A 19,641-nucleotide genomic window follows, 5' to 3' on the forward strand; every position below is an offset into this window, starting at 1 on the left:
CAACTGAAAGCTGCAGTCCTCATACAAACAGTTCAGACTGTTTCAGATATTAAAACCATTCACACACAGAGTAAATATAAAATCTTAATCTTACCTGTTAGTTTCCGTCGGATTTATCATCACAGTCTGATGAAAACGTATCCACATAGACCGTCCTGATTTTGGGAAACAAGTGAAAATACTTCAGTTTCTTGTCATGGCTGAAGAAATGTATCATTTTTAAAGAAGTCCCTCTGTGGTTTGTCACTCAGTCTGAACCAGAGAATGCCAGTTCTTTGCACTACAACAAGAAAATTAATGTATATTAAAAGGTGAAGGGTCAGTGCCTCATTCATTCATGTCAGCGTTTATCACAGACATCAGTCAACTCCAGCATTCTGCACACAGTGTAATAAATCCCATGATCTACCAAGACAAAAATCAAATACATTTTAAAAAATGTTAAATTACTCTGTTTGGTCTTCGTGTGGAGGGGAGAGGCTGCTCCACAGTGTACGCGTGCTCGATGACATGCTTGTCAAAATTTACATCTTCCACCTGCCAAACAAAAGGGTTCTGCTGGCGGTGGAAACCCAAACCAAGTCAGACTTAACTGTTCCGACCCGTACCATACCGTGCAGTACCAACCCGGACCACTCGGTGGAAAAAGTGCAGCAGTTAACTGAAACAATCATGCAAATGGTGATACAAGCACCAAAATTGGCACAAATACTCCTTAGACATTACTCTTTTGAAAAAAAATGACTGGCCACTTGAATTTTCAATAGGCAGCCAGGTAGGGGTCAATTGAAGAATTACACAGGGGTCAAAATTCAAAATGCTCAAATCATTGTGAAAACTACACCACATCATTTGTCTGATTGTAACAATTCCAAAAAGGTATAGTTTGGACTATCTATGACTAAATGATCAGGAGTTATGGGGTAAAAACAGCAAGAATGATGACATAGGTCAGTGTCAGTTTGTACAGGGGTCAAAAGGTAAAGTTCCTTCAATTTTGGTAAAAAGTGATGCAAATTATTGGTTGAGCTAATAGGATTAATAAATGGAATTGTTTTGATTGTGTTGAATGTTTGGTCTCCAAAGTAAAGGTCAAATAAGGTCAACGTCCATTGGATTCTATGACATGTGACATATGTTAACCCGTAACATGATAAGTAAGCATGATACATGGTCCAAACTATTCCTTTTTAAAACCCTGTTAACTCAACTAAGGAGTGTAAGGAGTATTTGTGCCAACTTTGGTGCTTGTATCACCATTTGCACAATTTTGCACTAAAATGGGACTGTCAGCATATGCTGGCTAAATCATCACGGTGTGACAGCTGCATTAACATATTTGACGTATGCAGCGTATTCAGCGCATTGTTCAGACGTCGGCATACGCTGGCTAAATCATCATGGTGTGACAGGTCCCTTACATTGCTTTCCTATATTCTAGTCAGAATAAAGACAGATGTAAATAGGCTCTGCATTTCCTGGTGACACTTAACCTTATTGCAACTTTAAACCTTGTCTGGATAATTCAATATTTAAATAATTTACTTGCAATACATTGGAGCAAACTGGCTGTGTATTTTTATTTCATTAAAATCATTTATGCTTACCTGTCTGACTTGCAGAAGTTCTCCACCCTGAAGTAAGAAAGAAAGTAATTAGAGAAATTCCGTTTCCAGTCTTTTGTTTTGATCCTTTGATCCCTCACACTTGTAAATTTGCATACAGAATAGATCAGCTCATCCTGTAGACAAAAAAAAATTGTACACACGGCAACACTTTGAAAGCAGCCCAGTTTCATGATTTTTTTTTTTTTTTATGTCATGTCTAAAATACGGCCATGACTAATTCAGTGAATAAATCCAACTACGTGGTACCCTGCACCCTATTATGCTCTTAAATTATGCAGCCTCTAAAGAGCAAAGTGGAGTAGGTCAGGTCTGGGAGCATGCACTGATGGCATTACCACATCCACCATACTATGCACCTTGGGTCCTAAATGACAATCGTCTAGGCAGACATCTGGTCCACCCATGCCTTTTGATAGTCATCCATCCGCCACAGCCAGGTGCAAAGTGGGCTTTCACTCATCTTTCTTCAGCTGCTTATTCCACAGAGCACCATCCCTTCCCATTTAATCCTGAATAGCAAATCAGAGCACATTTTGAAGCATCATAGTAACTACTTGATCCATCATTGACAATATGCAGTAACCTCCAGGTATTTGTAGTCTTAAAAGCTTCAGTCATGTTCAAACATTTTAAATGGGGTATTCGTAGTGACTATGGCTTGAAATGTGCTTGATTGTGTTCCATCGGGGTAAAAATTTGAAGTTGAGGCAGGCCTGATAAATGTTTATTCCAGTTTATGTTCAAAGTTGAACAGCTTGATCATGTCTGGGGGGGGGGACTTAGCAGATTCCACCCCTTTTGTCACTTATTTGGATCATGGGTATTCTGTACCTCTTTTTTATCCCATTCTCTGTTTCGCAGTTGTGAATCTCACTCCATCTCGCGGTCCGTGACTCACATGAAAGGTCGGTTTCTGCAGAGCTCCCGTTCAGAGCAAAATCTAAACAAACTTCCTGAAGTATGGACAACAAGACAACATCGCGGCACGGCAGAAGTCCATCACAGGTGCTACACCTCCACTAGATAACCCTCTCAACTTGGGAGAACGTGTCATCATAATCACCCATGAACTCGCTGAATCAACGCCATCCACATCCTCGCTAGCTATTGGAACTTTGCTGGTGCCACAGTGCATTCTGGGAACTGCAGGGGGCCACCAGGGGGATTATTGGAAATGTTAAAGGCGAAGGGCACTCAGTGGAGCTTATACACCAGGAGTCACCAACCCTGCTCCTGGAGATCATCTGCTCTCCATGTTGTCCATGTCCACCTGCTGCAACCACAGCTGTCTAATCAGATCTGGCAATTCCTAATTCTTGATTGGCTCAGCACACCTGACTTAATTAGCAGTGGGTGGTGCAGGAAGAGTTGTATAATATGCAGGGCAGGTGATCGTTGATTTTTATATCTCTGTTCCAGCTCTCCTGCTCTTGTTCCATGTTTCTTGCTTTTGTACTTTATTGCCTGATACTCTTCATTTTAGTCTCTCTTAGTAACTGCTCGTTTGAATCAAAGTCATTCCAGCAGTACCCAAAGATCCTTCAAAGACACTTAACCAAGACATCAAGTCGTTGCCATAGGTCACTGGTTAGCATCCAAATCTCACAACCATAGCAAGACAGGTAGGATCTTAAAAACTTGGACCTTCTTTTGCCTACAGAGATATTGGAATTGCCAAATACCTCTGTCCATTGACCTCGTGACTCCACTAGTTCTTCCAGACCTGTCTCAATTTCAAAGGCTGAGGACCCAGAGAAATGTATGTCACTGTTGAGATAAGTGAATGTCTGCACAAGTTCAACTCTTTCACCACATACAGATACACTTCTGATGGCTGAGTCCAGGAAGTCATTAAAAGGATCAAAAGTCTTGATCCAGGACAATCTCAAACCCAGACAGTCTGATTCCTCACTCAGCTTCTCAAGTGCTGCAATCAGAGTATCCATTGATTTTCTCAAAGATCACAGCATCATCTGTGAAGTCAAGGTCAGTAAACCTTTCCTCACCAACAAAAACATCAAAGTCACTGGCTTCCACAACCCTACCCAACATCCAGTCCATGCATGCATTAAACCATGTCAGAGACAGAACACACCCGTGACAAACACCAGTTTTCACTGGAAAAAACTGAGACCCTCTGCCTCCACTCACAGTATCTGTGGATAGGTTGGCTATGCTGTCCAGTAGCTTCTTGGGGATCCAACAAATTCTCAGGATGTCCCAGAGAGCATTCCGACCAACTGAATCAAACGCTTTGCAAAGAAGCACTGCCGATACTCACGCTTGTGTTCTATGAGTACCCGCGGGGCTAAAATGCAGTCAACAGTTGACTTCTTGGGTGTAAAGTAAGACTGTTCTGACCACTGAGCAGTAAGTAGCTGAAACTTAATCCTATTCAGAATGACCCTTCCAAGCACCCTCCCTGGCACAGAGAGAAGTGTGATACCCCTACAGTTATTACACTCCATACGATCACTCTTTCCTTCCCAGATTGGGACAACAATTCCTTTCTTCCCATCTGTTGAGATGATACCTGTTTCCCAGATTGAAACAAATTTTGTTTGCAATGCCAAGAGAACAGTATCTTGGCTGGAGGAGCTCAGCTCCAGTTCCACAAATCCCTCAGCTGTTTTCCAACCTTTGCGATCTCACCAAGATTTGGTGGTTCACAATTGACTGAAAAAAAAAGTGGAAAACAGTGAAACAAAACAAGTGACGCCTGAAAATATATTCTTTTTGGTGGATGTAAAAACCGGAATGGGAAAAGATGCAAAAACTAAAGAGTTAAAAAGTAACACAGAGGACAGAAGCATGAAGCAAAAAGCCAAATCTTAAATTGCTTCATGCTCCCTGCAGTATATTCATAATTTAGAAGGCACAATGGACAATGAGAGAGTGAAAGGGAAGAAATGCAGTGAAGGTGTAGAGTGCGGTGAATGCAATGTGAAGTCATCTTGATTTCATTCTCACTTGAATTTTGTGCTGCTGCTGCTGCTGCTGCTGCTGCTGCCCTTGAAGAGCAAAAAGAAGACTGAGTGGTGCTGAGACAAAAGGCATCACCTGGAGGACACGTGCCCACGTACAGCACATGCAAAGGCACTGACGTCGCATGTTGTTTGCATCCATGAAAACACGTGTTTCCTCTGTCGCTTTTTCTATCTTTTTCTGCTTTGATCAACTCCATGTTCGGTCTCTCGTTCATTTTCAGTTCTTTTCCCGTCACAGCAGCCCTTTGCTCATCGAAACATATCTTGTCTTTCTGTCTGTCATGCAGGGTTTTTTTTTCAGCTGCTCACCAATTCATCTTATGTCTATGAAAAACCCACACCAGAACACGCATCAAAGGCAGATTATTCATTCACAGTACATTCTATGTACAGCTTTTTTTACTTTTATTTTTTCCCTACTGTGCAAACCGCCCACAGATAGGGTTAGGAACAAGCAGAAATACCACCAATGAATTACACAGAAGCATTAAATACTGGTGACTAGAGTGGAAATGTGAAGAGAGGAATTCATTATTTGTTTAGATTTGGATAGGAATCATTCTTACGGGGGGAAGAAAAACATGGCAGAGTATTTTGTCAGGTTTACAGGGAAACCAAATAACTGAAGAGGAGAGTCTCCAAAGACAATTTGGACAGGTGAGAGGTGATGGTCTCGTGGTTAAGCGTTGGGCTTGAGACCAGAGGATCCTCGGTTCAAATCCCAGCCTGACTGGAAAATCACTAAGGGCGCTTGGGCAAGGTCCTTAATCACCAAATTGCTCCCGGTGTGTAGTGAGCACCTTGCATGGCGGCACCCTGACATCGGTGTGAGTGTGTTTGTGTGAATGGATGAATGTGAGGCATCACTGTAAAGCGCTTTGAGCATCAAGCGCTATATAAATGCAGTCCATTACAACCCAATTCCAAAAAAGTTGTGTGAAAGGTTAAAAAAAGAGAATACAATGATTTGCAAATCCTCTTCAACCTATATTCAATTAAATACACTACAAAGACAAGGTATTTAATATTCAAACTGATAAACTTTATTGTTTTTATGCAAATATTTGCTCATTTAGAAATGGATGCCTGTTTCAAAAAAGTTGGGACAGTGGTATGTTTACCACTGTGTGGCATCACCTTTCCTTCTAACAACACTCAATAAGCATTTGGGAACTGAAGGCATTCAATGTTGGTTTTCGGCCTTGCCGCTTACGTGTAGAAAGTTCTCCAGATTCTCAGAATTTTCTGATTATATTATGGACTGTAGATGATGGAATCCCTAAATTCCTTGCAATTGAACATTGAGAAACATTGTTTTTAAACTGTTGGACTATTTTTTCACACAGTTGTTCACAAAGTGGTGATCCTCACCCCATCTTTGCTTGTGAACGGCTGAAACCTTTGGGGATGCTCCTTTTATACCCAATCATGACACTCACAATTAGTGTCCTCAGTTCCCAAATGCTTATTGAGTGTTGTTAGAAGGAAAGGTGATGTAACACAGTGGTAAATATACCACTGTCCCAGCTTTTTTGAAACGTGTTGCAGGCATCCATTTCAAAATGAGCACATATTTGCACAAAAACAATAAAGTTTATATCTTGTCTTTGTGGTGTATTCAATTGAATATAGGTTGAAGAGGATTTGCAAATCATTGTATTCTGTTTTTAATTTACATTTCACACAATGTCCCAACTTCATTGGAATTGGGGTTGTACCATTTACATCCATTTATATAATTCCTCACCACAAAGGTTGATGAAAACTGAGGGTACAGTCTCATTGTCAGGTCTGTCCCATGTCCTCCTCTGCTTTGGTCTTTGGCACTTTCTCTCTGTGTCCACTTTACACTTTGATCCTCTGTTTTTGTTTTTCAGTTTAAGATTACTTTAGTCACTGGTTTTATTTTGCATTTTACCACTAGAGTCATTGCTTGTAATTTCTGTTAGTTTTTGCTTTTGTCACATATTAGTTTCAGCCCCTGCCTTTTAATTGTCTTGTTGATCACTTTCCAGTTCTCACCTTTGTTTTTCTTGTTTTTGTTTCTTTGCTCCTTCCGTGTGTAGATTCTTCTGCATTATATTTAGGATTCACCTTTCAGTTTATTTCTGTCTGCTTAGTGTTCACTCTACTGCACTCTCTTGCACCTGCTCGCCTCATCTTTGTCTCCCTCCACAACTCCATTTCTGTCCAACTTGCTTTTTGTCTGACTGCACCCTCTTGCTCTCATCTTTGTCTCTTTGTTCCCACACCTGTGCCTTGTTTGCTGTGATTGCCACCTGTTATTTAAGCCTTGTGTGTTTTGGTTCTTCTTGGTAGTTCATTGTTTCTGTAAACCTCGTCCAAGCCTTTTGTCATAGTCCTGATTGCCTTGCAGATTTTTTTGACTTTCCTTTTGTATTTGAGTCACGGTTTTGTCTCAGCCTTTGAACTCTGTGTTACTGTGTTTTTGACCACACCTCAGCCTTAACCCTCAGCCTTAACCCTGCCTGATACCTCTGCCATGCTGACTGCTACTCTGTGTACCAAACAACTGCCTGTTTATGAGATAAAGTCTTTTTTTAATCAATCTTACGCTCCTGTGTGTGAGTCTGTCTTTGTGTTCCCACGTCTCTGAGCCACATCACCTTACACCATGACACTCATTTGTATTGTTATTATAACCAAGGGCTTGAGTTCGGAAATTAATTGTCCACCATAACATGCATACACTATTGTCACAACCAAAATGTTATTGTTCGTCTTTAAAGGGGAATTGTGTATTTTGTTGACATCTAATGGTGAAATTTTAAATGGCAACCCACCTGATATCCAACCCTCAGTTGTGAGATGAGCTTTGTTCTTGATTATTCCTGTTTGTAACTCATCTGTAGACACTGGCCCACATTATCACTTAAATATGCCTCAAGACAATAAAGTGTTCTATCATTATGAACTATATTTAATGTAATTTCTAATATATAGGTTATAAATGGTTGTCATGGTACCATGGGGGGATGCTAAAGTAAAGCAAATAAACACTTAGATGCTTGCCATGGTAACCAAGGATACAGTGCCTTACAAAGTATTCAACACAAAAAGTAATTCAGTCTTCTCCATATTAAAATGTCTAAAATTTTCCTCCTGAAACTCAAAGTAAAATCAAATTTCAACAACCTGAAATAAAAATATACAGAAAAATATCCAAGCCAAGATGGTGGGTTGCATGAGTGATGGCCCCCTTTGGTATAATGCACATAAATCATCACTTTTACAGCCAGTTTTCTTCAAAAATATCAGTGGATGGATACATGAACATTTCCACTTCACTGAATATATCTTAGACTTAATTTACATCAGTCTTTAAGAAATACAAACAGTATAATACTGTGTGGCAGAGGAGGATTTTCTTAAAAAGAAGACTTGAAAGTTCACCCTTACCAAAAAGTAGTACATGCAAGTATGTTTCAAGTATACTTCCAGTTTACTTTTTATATACTTATCAGTACTATTTTTTGGTAAGGGCAGCTACAGTTTGCCAGAAGGTACATCATAGATACAAGCCTAGGTTGGATCTCTTTCTATTGAAAGAAAATCCTTCTTTGCTCCACTTCACTATGAAGTTATGAGTGGTGATGCCAAATGCAAAACATGCACAATTTCTCCTATCACAGCCACAGAACTTCTTCAGAGTTGCCTGGGTGTCTTGGTGGCTTTCCACAGTCGTCACCTTCCTACAATGTCACTCAGTTTTTGAGAATCGTCTCCACTGATTTATTGTAGAGTACCATATTGTTTATGAAGAAATAAAGACATTCAGTGCCTTGGAAATGTTCATGTATCCATCTCCTGACTTCTCTGAAGACAATTGGCAATAGAACTGATGATTTTATGTGTGTGACACCAAAAGGGGCAATTACTTGTACAACCCATCATCTTGGCTTTGATATTCTTATTTAATTTATATGGAGTTGTAGAGATTTGCTTTTAGTTTTGACCTTAAGATGCATGATTTTCAAAATTTTTAATTTAGAGAAATGTGAATTACTTTTTGTATTAGAAATGCATGAACAAATTAACCCTATAAAGCCCTGTGAAATAATTGTCAGAAAATTCTAATTTTTTGAAACAAGAGTCTTTATTGGACCTTTTTAACAAACCCACCAAAAAAAAAAACCTTTTTGCATATGAGTTTTTATTTGTATCATATTTGCTACATTGGGCGTTCTAGCATAAAACATCCATTTTAAATCCAGAGCAAACATAACATTTCAAACCTATAAAATGCTGCATTTTCTTAGGGAAATTACTGTGGATCACTTGTTTCATGCAGCCATTATGAATGTCTCATCTGAAGGCCCTCTGATGCATAAGATACTGACATCTGGTGGTTTGTCTGTGCACTACAAGTATCTCATTGTATACGATGGGTTTTTTGGGGAGAAAATATCACACTGATGAAGCAGACATCTCAGAAAATCCTGTATCAAATATGATACACTTGGCGTTATAGGGTTCAAATGTGTAAAAGTACAAATATACTTTTACAAGACACTGTACTTTGTGTCAGCACTGCAAAAACCATAGACTGCATATACAGTGAACAAACATGACATCATGCATAGGTTTTCTAAGGTGTTGGTTTGAAGCATAAATGGGGGCGATTCCATGTCATCATCTTTGTAGTGTCTGACTGAAGTGAGAGCAAGTGTGACTCGGACAGGATGACTGAAGCTCAAACACTTCCTCCATCTCAGAGTTACCAAACAAGCTAAAGCTAACAGGCTAATCTCGGTTTAGGTGTTTTAGCAAGAAATCTTTTTTTCTGGCCGGCTGTGAGAGCCGGGTAATTGAACAAGTCGAGGATTGCCTGTTGAGGTGAAATATGTTGGGGACCTTGTACGCCCCGTGGCCGCTATGTTGACCATGAAGGCCTAACAGGAACCCTGAGCATGAGATGGTTAACAAGGCTCTGGTGAAACAAGAAGTCCTCAACAGTGGATCAAATGAAGGAGGCAATGGCTTGTAACCCAATGGCTGCGAAGGCGGATGCAGGTTGCAACAGATCATCTGGGATTTCCCAACCATTGGGCCAGACTAAATATACGTCAAGGACCATGCTTGTTGGCGTGCAACGACATTCCCATGTTAAACAAACCCACGCACAGTTGACTCTAGATCAACACCTGGATGAAGATAGCCTGTCTGAGAACCGACCAAAAGACGATGTTCCCCACCCCCAGGGACTGCCATGACAATAACCCTGGAAAGCATGGGAAGAAATATCAGTAAATTAAAGAAAACAACAAATAAGTGTAATAAATCCCATGAGGTTTGTGCCAAATGAGATGCACCAGGCAAGTTGGGACAGGACGGGCAGGGTGGTCATTTTGAAATCAAATACTATTACACAAGAGCTTAAATCTTCACACAGATATAACTGCTGTACATGACATTGTGTAAGCATGTCTGGTTGCATTAAACTTCACTATATACAAAGCAGGCTGTGGGTCATTTGGGGTTAATATAACAGAGGGGCCTATTGCAGCTTTGCAGAGGCACACCCGCTCTTGAATACCCCTTTCTTTAACGACCCGATTACATTTCAGATTAATTTGTAACTGCATGATTGCAGACTCCTAATAACTTTGTGGGAAGACAAAACGGAAGATGATAGAAGGAAGAGCCGTGGGGGTGGCAAACAAAAGAATGTGCATGAGATCAGATAAAGAAGATGGCAGCGAACTGAAGTTGATTTGATCCTTTGATGTGAGCAGGACACCCAGAATCGGAATCGAACATGACCGAAACATGTAGAAATCAGAAGTCTCTTCTCTCACAGTGCAGATCGCCTTGTCTCCATCTCCTAATCTGACATCTCTTTTTTCCTCCAGTATTTTATCACATTTCAATCCCACGCCACACGGGGAGTTTGCGCTTTTCCCACCCTTTTCACTTCTGATCTACTTTCCTTCTTGGATTTCTACACTGCCTCCTTTTTTTTCCTTCTTTCAAATGTATTACTGTCATGCAGTGTTTAAAAAAGAAGCAGCATCGCCCGGTGGATCAGGAGGGTCGAGTTTCCTCCTGCGTTTCACTACCTGCCGTGCACATTAGCATTCAAGATGTTGAAGGAATCCTGCAGCGACTAAACGGTCGATTCCTTGTTAATGACATTAAGGGTTTTTCTTGCTGAAGGCCATTGAGAATGTTTTATACAAAGACAAAAAACACCACATGGTATTTAACAAACACTCTCCAGGGTGTGTCCTATAAGCTTAGTTAGTTATTTTGTTCCTCCAATGCTAAATAACCTCAATAATATGTAGGTTTTCCTCTAATTATCTCCCATTTAATGTGGTGATGAAGCGTAAAATGCAGCCAACTGAGAACACGCTGGACTCCTTTCAGTATTTCCTTTTATTCTGAACAGTAAATCCATATTTGCTTTAATAAATGAGAGCAATTAACAGCAACAACAACAAATCCGTCCATCCTGGACCAGACGAACAGAATTCATTTGAAGAAATTAGTGAGCAAGTTGATCGATGACACTTTCAGCTCTTCTGTTTCTCACTGTTTTCTTTACACTTTCGGTTGATGCAGCAAGATGTGACAGTACATTTTGTTTGCAATGCACCCTGCAGTTCAGGTACATATATAGATGAATCACATCACGCTTTGAGGATGTGAATTAAAAAACATGTAAAAACAAAGGATTCGTGTTGGCCACTTTATTAGGTACACCTGGTCAATTGCTTGCTAACACAAATAGCAAATCAGCCAATCACATGGCAGCAACTCAATGCATTTAGACGACTTGCTGATGTTCAAACCGAGCATCAGAATGGGGAAGAAAGGGGATTTAAGTGACTTTGAGCGTGGCATGGTTGTTGGTGCCAGACGGACTCGACTGAGTATTTCAGAAACTGCTGATCTACTGGGATTTTCATGCACAACCATCTCTAGGGTTTACAGAGAATGTCCAAGAAAGAGAAGATATCCAGTGAGCGGCAGTTGTATGGACAAAAATGCCTTGTTGATATCAGAGATCAGAGGGGAACAGGAAGACTGGTTGAATGGGAGAACAACATCTCTGATGGCCCCTTTACACACAGTGCAAGGTTTGGATTGCATTTGTATGAAATGGTGTAAACAGCGCAAAAACAGTTCGAAATTAGCGCACCGTGAAACATTGCACTGACGGGCAGGTGTGCACAAACCCGGTGTGAGAGTTTGTGCACGCGCTGGTGTCTTTCGGACAGGAACTCACAGTGCCAGCTGCGGCACATCACGCCACTTATGTGGAGGAAATATTAAAAAACAGCCGGTACCTGTGGGACCACATCGCGCCACTTATGTGGAGAAGAAAAAAAAAAAAAAAGAACATCGCGCCATCCAAAACCTCTGATTCCCAGTCAGAGACTTTACCACTGAGCTACGGAGCTGTTCTTTGAAAGCTGCGGGAAGCTGCCTCATATCAGGAAGGACATGGAAGTATTACAAAAAAAAATTTAAAATCACACACCATATAAAAACATTGCATTTATCAAGCGAGCAATGCAAATATGATCCATCTGTTCCTCTGTAGATGACCCATGGTCACAGACATACAGTCATGAAATGACATGAATGAGAAGCAGTTTGCGCGTCTCATTCATGTCCACATCTGCTGGCGCGTCTCCAACTGGCCACAGTCTTGTGAACGACACACCGCGTCATGTGGAACAGAGCTCATGTGGGTGACATGACAGTGAGATAGCCTGCTACATGTTCTAATCTGATGGTCCATTTCAACCTGGGAGCAGCCTGTCCATGTGCGCACCATGCGCATGCTCGCTCGCTGCAGTAAGTCACCACAGTGATATGTTTTATTTATGTCCACTTGATAACAGCAAACAGACACACGCGCATCACAGTGGGCAGTTGTTTGTCCATGTCCGTCCAAACACAGTACGTGGTGTCCAGCTGGACTGTCCAAATCCACAGATATCCACAGCCGCTTCAGTGGGAGGACACACCTCCTGTCATCTCGGCGCACACACCAAAGCCACACTCATGTGGGAGTATGAAAATGATTGTCTGCAGTCTTCTGTCATACCAACAGTGCAACTGGCCACATGTTTTCTAAGTGCCATGTGAGCGGTGTTAGATGTTTGTGGTGTCACCTGGAATTTGGCCGACACCTGCCGTGAGAGGGCACGATGGATTTGCACAGCACCCACTTTGTCCTTCAGGTGCTTGTGTGCGCAAATAGTTGTAGCAACAGGTGTTGTAGGGGTTGTAGGCAGAGACAACATTACACAGTTTGCATACGATTCCCACATCATGCGCACTAAGTGTGCACTCCGTCCAAACTTCGCACTGTGTGAAGGGGCCCTGAGGAATATTTCTAACACCTTGTTGAATCTATGCACAAAGAATGAAGGCAGTTCTGAAGACTAAAGGGGGTCCAACCTGGTACGAGCAAGGTATACCTAATAAAGTGACCGGTGAGTGTATGTACTGAGTAAAGTAGTACTTGGTATCTTTTGACAAGTAGCCACAAACGAATTATATCCTATTTGGGTTCTAAGAGGCTGAATGTGCTGCATTTCATGCTTTGTTTTGTACTTATTCAGTTTTATGCTGTGTGTCAGTACAGCTGAACTGATAATATGTATTTTCATTTTTTTCTGTTTATGAATAATGACAACTTAAAAACAGATTTAACTGCAAGTGATACATTTGCTGGTAATGTCTGATGTCCATCAGGGATGTGTTCTTGTTCCTTCTCTGTTCAATGCTTGCATGGACTGGGTGTTGGGTGGGTTTGAGAAAACCAGTGGCTTAGGTGCCTTTGTTTGCAAAGAAACATTTTACTGATGTTGACTTCACAGACAATGCTCTGATCTTTGTCGAATCTCAGCATGCCCTGGTGATAGTATTCATGTTTGGGTTTGCAGGTTTCTAACTACATTTGCAGAAGCAGCAGTGAATGAGCAGGTTATGGCAGTTTTAAATTGGGCATCATAAATGAACTCGCCAATGAGCCGATAGCAGCAATCCGTTGAGCTCACGCTGACAGCTCAGCCGGGCTAAAAGCTGATCGTGTTGCTGTTCTGAAATTATGGCCTGGCTTTACTAATGTTGGTGCTCAATCATAAAATGCATATTTATTTTTGATGTATTCAATGATGATGGTTCATAAACTGAAAAATGTCATGAACTTGTTCAATTTATTTGGCATTTCAAAACACCAGTTTAATACTCCACAGTTCTGGTTGTTTAAAACCTAGGAGTTATAGTTACATCACATCCATACACTTGTTTGTTAAAAATCGCTTTGGAAAAAAGTCCATTTTCAAACACTGCATTAGCTGATTAATGGCTAAAAATGTCAATGCTTTAATTATCTTAACAGTAATGGGTGCGATTACAGATATTATTTTCAATAAATAGTACGTTTTCTGCTCCGCAGGCTGCCCAGTCGAGCAATTGGCTCAAATGGCTTCATGTGAGCATTAAGAAAGAGCTTATTGTGAGAACAGCAGGTGTTATTATCATGGATTTAAAGGACAGACTGCATAGGACTGCTAGGGGGTAGCGAGCCACCCATTCGTCTGATTTACGATGGACCAGATAAAGCTGCCAAGGAAAAATTACATAACTCATGCATAAGTTATGTGCAATATGCATGAGTTATGTAATTATGCCTTGGCAGCTTTATCTGTGCAGCTCTTGGAGTCCAAGACAAATTGTCAGAAGGGACAATAAAGTGTATCGTATCGACCTGTGTGAGATGAAACTAGAATGGGCATTCAGAGAATGCAAGACCCACCCCTCAGCTTTGACACTGATTCATGCATCCTCACTTACAAGAAACACATTTTGAAGGTCTCAAACACGACTTCCGGTAATGGCGGCTTGCTGAGGAGACGTGTGAAAGCCTGCTCTGCTACACAACTTTCAAAATCCTGCTTTAAAAGCCATTAAGTACTGAACGTAATCCAACAACAACGTGAGTACCAAGAAATCACTGATGCCACAAAAGACAAGCCACGACCGGGCACAGCAGTCTAATTTATCTAAATTTCCAACAACAATTGTCAAGCCCAAGCTCAATGATAAGGCTACGGAGGCTAATGCTACTGAAAGTGCTATGGAGGATGTGGCTACGGTGGATGCTAATGCTATGGAAACTAGCGCTAATGAGGATATCCACTACCATGACTGCTGCTACAAACGAGAGCACCCGAATTCATACAAAAACAGTTGAAGAAAGTGAATAATGGGGGATATTAACAAGCTGAGATCTGAGTTTTCTCCGAGATGGATGGGATTCTCGATGCGATTGAAAATGTACGAGCAGATATTAAGGACTGCGCGAGAGAATCACACAGACGGAGACGAGGATATCTACTGTTTGAGGACGATGTGAGCGAACAAGGTGAAACGCTTAGAAAAGAAAATAAAGACTTAGAAGAGAAAGTGCTTGACTTGGAAACTCGTTCACACCGCACTAATGTAAGACTAGTCAGCCTCCTGAAGGTGCGAAGGGCAATGATATCTGCGACTTTCTGGAGAGCTGGCTCCCGGAGGCGTTGGAGCTACCGCCCCTCCGGTGAGGCCTCACGGTGGACAGAGCACACAGACTAGGTCCAAGAAGAGAACGCACTACTACCTCCGCACCAGAACCCTTATAATGCAGTTTCTGAGTTATAAGGATAAAGAAATTGTAATGGCAGCAGCTACAACCCCTGGCAATAATTATGGAATCACCGGCCCTCGGAGGATGTTCATTCAGTTGTTTAATTTTGTAGAAAAAAAGCAGATCACAGACATGACACAAAACTAAAGTAATTTCAAATGGCAACTTTCTGGCTTAAGAAACACTATAAGAAATCAGGAAAAAAAACTTGTGGCAGTCAGTAACGGTTACTTTTTTAGACCAAGCAGAGGGAAAAAAATATGCACTCACTCAATTCTGAGGAATAAATTATGGAATCACCCTGTAAATTTCATCCCCAAAACTAACACCTGCATCAACTCAGATCTGCTCGTTAGTCTGCATCTAAAAAGGAGTGATCACACCTTGGAGAGCTGTTGCACCAAGTGGACTGACATGAATCATGGCTTCCAACATGAGAGATGTCAATTGAAACAAAGGAGAGGATATCAAACTCTTAAAGAGGGTAACTATCACGCAATGTTTGCAAAAGATGTTGGTTGTTCACAGTCAGCTGCGTCTAAACTCTGGACCAAATACAAACCATATGGGAAGGTTGTTAAGGCAACATACTGGTAGACCAAGGAAGACATCAAAGCTGTCAAGACAGAAAACTTAAAGCAATATGTCTCAAAAATCAAAAATGCACAACAAAACAAATGAGGAACGAATGGGAGGAAACTGGAGTCAACGTCTGTGACCGAACTGTAAGAAACCGCCTAAAGGAAATGGGATTTACATACAGAAAAGCTAAATGAAAGCCATCATTACACCTAAACAGAAAAAAACAAGGTTACAATGGGCTAAGGAAAAGCAATCGTGGACTGTGGATGACTGGATGAAAGTCATATTCAGTGATGAATCTCGAATCTGCATTGGGCAAGGTGATGATGCTGGAACTTTTGTTTGGTGCCGTTCCAATGAGATTTCTAAAGATGACTGCCTGAAGAGAACATGTAAATTTCCACAGTCATTGATGATATGGGGCTACATGTCAGGTAAAGGCACTGGGGAGATGGCTGTCATTACATCATCAATAAATGCACAAGTTTACATTGATATTTTGGACACTTTTCTTATCCCATCAATTGAAAGGATGTTTGGGGATGATATCATTTTTCAAGATGATAATGCATCTTGCCATAGAGCAAAAACTGTGAAAACATTCCTTGCAAAAAGACACATAGGGTCAATGTCATGGCCTGCAAATAGTCCGGATCTTAATCCAATTGAAAATCTTTGGTGGAAGTTGAAGAAAATGGTCCATGACAAGGCTCCAACCTGCAAAGCTGATCTGGCAACAGCAATCAGAGAAAGTTGGAGCCAGATTGATGAAGAGTACTGTTTGTCACTCAAGTCCATGCCTCAGAGACTGCAAGCCAGAGGTGGTGCAACAAAATACTAGTGATGTGTTGGAGCGTTCTTTTGTTTTTCATGATTCCATAATTTATTCCTCAGAATTGAGTGATTCCATATTTTTTTCCCTCTGCTTGGTCTAAAAAAGTAACCGTTACTGACTGACACAATTTTTTTTCCTGATTTCTTATAGTGTTTCTTAAAGCCAGAAAGTTGCCATTTGAAATGACTTTAGTTTTGTGTCATGTCTGTGATCTGCTTTGTGCTACAAAATTAAACAACTGAATGGAAATCCTCCGAGGCCGGTGATTCCATAATTTTTGCCAGGGGTTGTAGAGCAAAATGACAGATCCTCTACAAGAATCATCATGTGAGGTTTTATCACGATATGGCCAAGGAGATGCATAAGAAGATGAAAGAGTTTGAAGAGGCGCGCCGACAACTATGAGCACTGGGGCTGAGGTACGGCATGATTCCTCCTGCGCGGCTTATAGTGACTTACCGCAACAACACGCACATCTTTACCAACGCCAGAGAAGCGGAGGACTTCATCAAGGAGATCCATGCACATAATCAACAGGACGATGGTACAGGTGACGATACAGAAACAACTACTTAGATTCCATTACGGAATACTGATTTTATAATACATAATATGTCGGAAAAAGTATATTTTGCATCGTTTTATTTTTCACTGTATGTTAATCAGAATGAGAAGAGGTTTATTGCCATTGCCAGTGAACAGGATTCACAGACTAGGAATTTGCTTCGGTACAATGGTGCAACATTAAGAAGAGATAAAATGCTAAGATAAAATATAACATATGTGTCAAAATAAGATGATAAAATATAAGATAAAAAAAAGAAATATGAAAGGCTGTGTGCAACAGAGAAACAGAAAAAAAACAGTGCAGTGGGAGGAGTGCAATTAAAACCAAGTACATTGTCTAAAGTGACCCATGATAAAGTGACAGAGTTAAGCTTAAGGTGACTGAGTTATGAGGTGTTCATGAGTCTAACGGCAGAGGGGAAGAAACTGTTCTTATGGTGGGAGGTTCTGGTCTGGATGGACCGTAGCCTCCTGCCCGAGGGGAGTGGTTCGAATAGACTGTGTGCAGGGTGAGAAGGGTCAGCTGTGATCCAACCTGCTCAGCCCAGAGTCCTGGAGACGTGTGGGTCGTGGCGAGATGGAAGGCTACAGCTGATCACCTTCTCAGCAGAGGCCACAATGCGCTGCAGTCTGTGTCTGTCCCTGGCTGTGGCCCCGGCGTACCACACCGTGATGCAGGAGCAGATGAGTGATAGTTCAATGTTTAATTTGCAGTAAGATATATATGGCTACTTCTTAACACTATTATTATTGTTTTGGATTGTTGGATTCTATATGAGGGCTTAATTAGTAGCAGAGCAGCTAGGACTATTTTAATTATTTATTATTTATTTATTTATTTATTTATTTTAATATCAGCAAGGTTACACTGATCCTCACTTTGTGTGGAACAGTTTTTTATTTTGCCTTTCGGAGGTCCAGTTCTTGGAGGGGGGACAACCCCTAGGGATAACAAGGGGGTGTACATGTTAGTTAAGGGGAACAAAGTTTGTTCTACTTTCTGTTTATTTTACTTTATTTCCTTTTGTTACCTGGTTGGAAATTAGATACACAGTGGGGAAATATACAAATATGTTATTATGTCGGTTGAACTAAAAGTTAAAATTACATCCTGGAACTGCAGAGGGCTACAAAAACTAAAAAAGATCAAACAGGTTATGAATAGGATTAAAATATTACAATCAAATATTGTATTTCTTCAGGAGACTCATTTATTACAGGAAGACGAACTCAGAGTGAGGAGGAGGTGGAAGGGTAAAATATGGACAGCTCCTTTTACTTCTCAAGCAAGAGGTGTTATGATTTGGTTCATGATTCAATCCCATTACAAGTTAATAAAGTTATTAAAGATAAAGGAGGACGGTATCTAATTATTCAAGGAAGTATTCTTAGGGAACAAATTATTTTGTTAAATGTTTAAGGCCCAAATACAGACGAACCTAGTTTCTTTCAAAATGTGTTTCTTATGGTAGCTTCCCTACCTGGCTCCTATATTATGGCAGGTGACTTTAATTGCACCCAATCCCTCAGATGGATAAAAGGTCGGGAACAGATCAATCACACCCTAAAAGTAGATGTGTGATTCAACATTTTATGAAAGAAATGAATCTAATTGAAGTGTGGAGAGAAAGTAATCCCAATGATAAAGTATATTCATGCTATGCGAGTACACACCAATCATATTCATGTATAGACTTCTTTTTAGTTTCAATGCTACTAAGGCCGATGAGGTCGATGATCGACTTTGTAGTCGTATCATCTGACCTTCGGCCATGTGTCTCGGACACTCGGGTAAAGAGAGGGGCAAAGCTGTCGACCGATCACCACCTGGTGGTGAGTTGGATCCGCTGGAAGGGCAGGAAGCCGGTCAGACCTGGCAGTATCGTGAGGGTCTGCTGGGAATGACTGGCGGAACCCTCTGTCAGGGAGGTCTTCAACTCCCACCTCCAGGAGAGCTTCTCCCAGATCCCGGGGGAGGTTGGAGACATGGAGTCCGAGTGGACCATGTTCTCCACCTCCATTGCTGATGCGACTGCTCGTAGCTGTGGTCGCAAGGTCTCTGGTGCCTGTCGCGGCGGCAATCCCCGAACCCGGTGGTGGACACCGGAAGTAAGGGATGCCGTCAAGCTGAAGAAGGAGTCCTACTTATCTTTGTTGGTAGGTGGGACGCCAGAAGCAGCTGACAGGTACGGGCAGGCCAAGAGTGCCGCAGCCCGTGCGGTCACAGAGGCAAAAACACGGGTCTGGGAGGAGTTCAGGGAGGCTATGGAGAAGGACTGTTGGTCGGCGTCGAAGAGATTCTGGCAAACCATCCGACGCCTCAGGAGGTGGAAGCATCTCTCCACTGGCACTGTTTACGGTGCGGGTGGGGAG

This window comes from Thalassophryne amazonica, chromosome 4 (genome assembly GCF_902500255.1).
Source record: "Thalassophryne amazonica chromosome 4, fThaAma1.1, whole genome shotgun sequence".
In the NCBI taxonomy this organism is placed as follows: Eukaryota; Metazoa; Chordata; class Actinopteri; order Batrachoidiformes; family Batrachoididae; genus Thalassophryne; species Thalassophryne amazonica.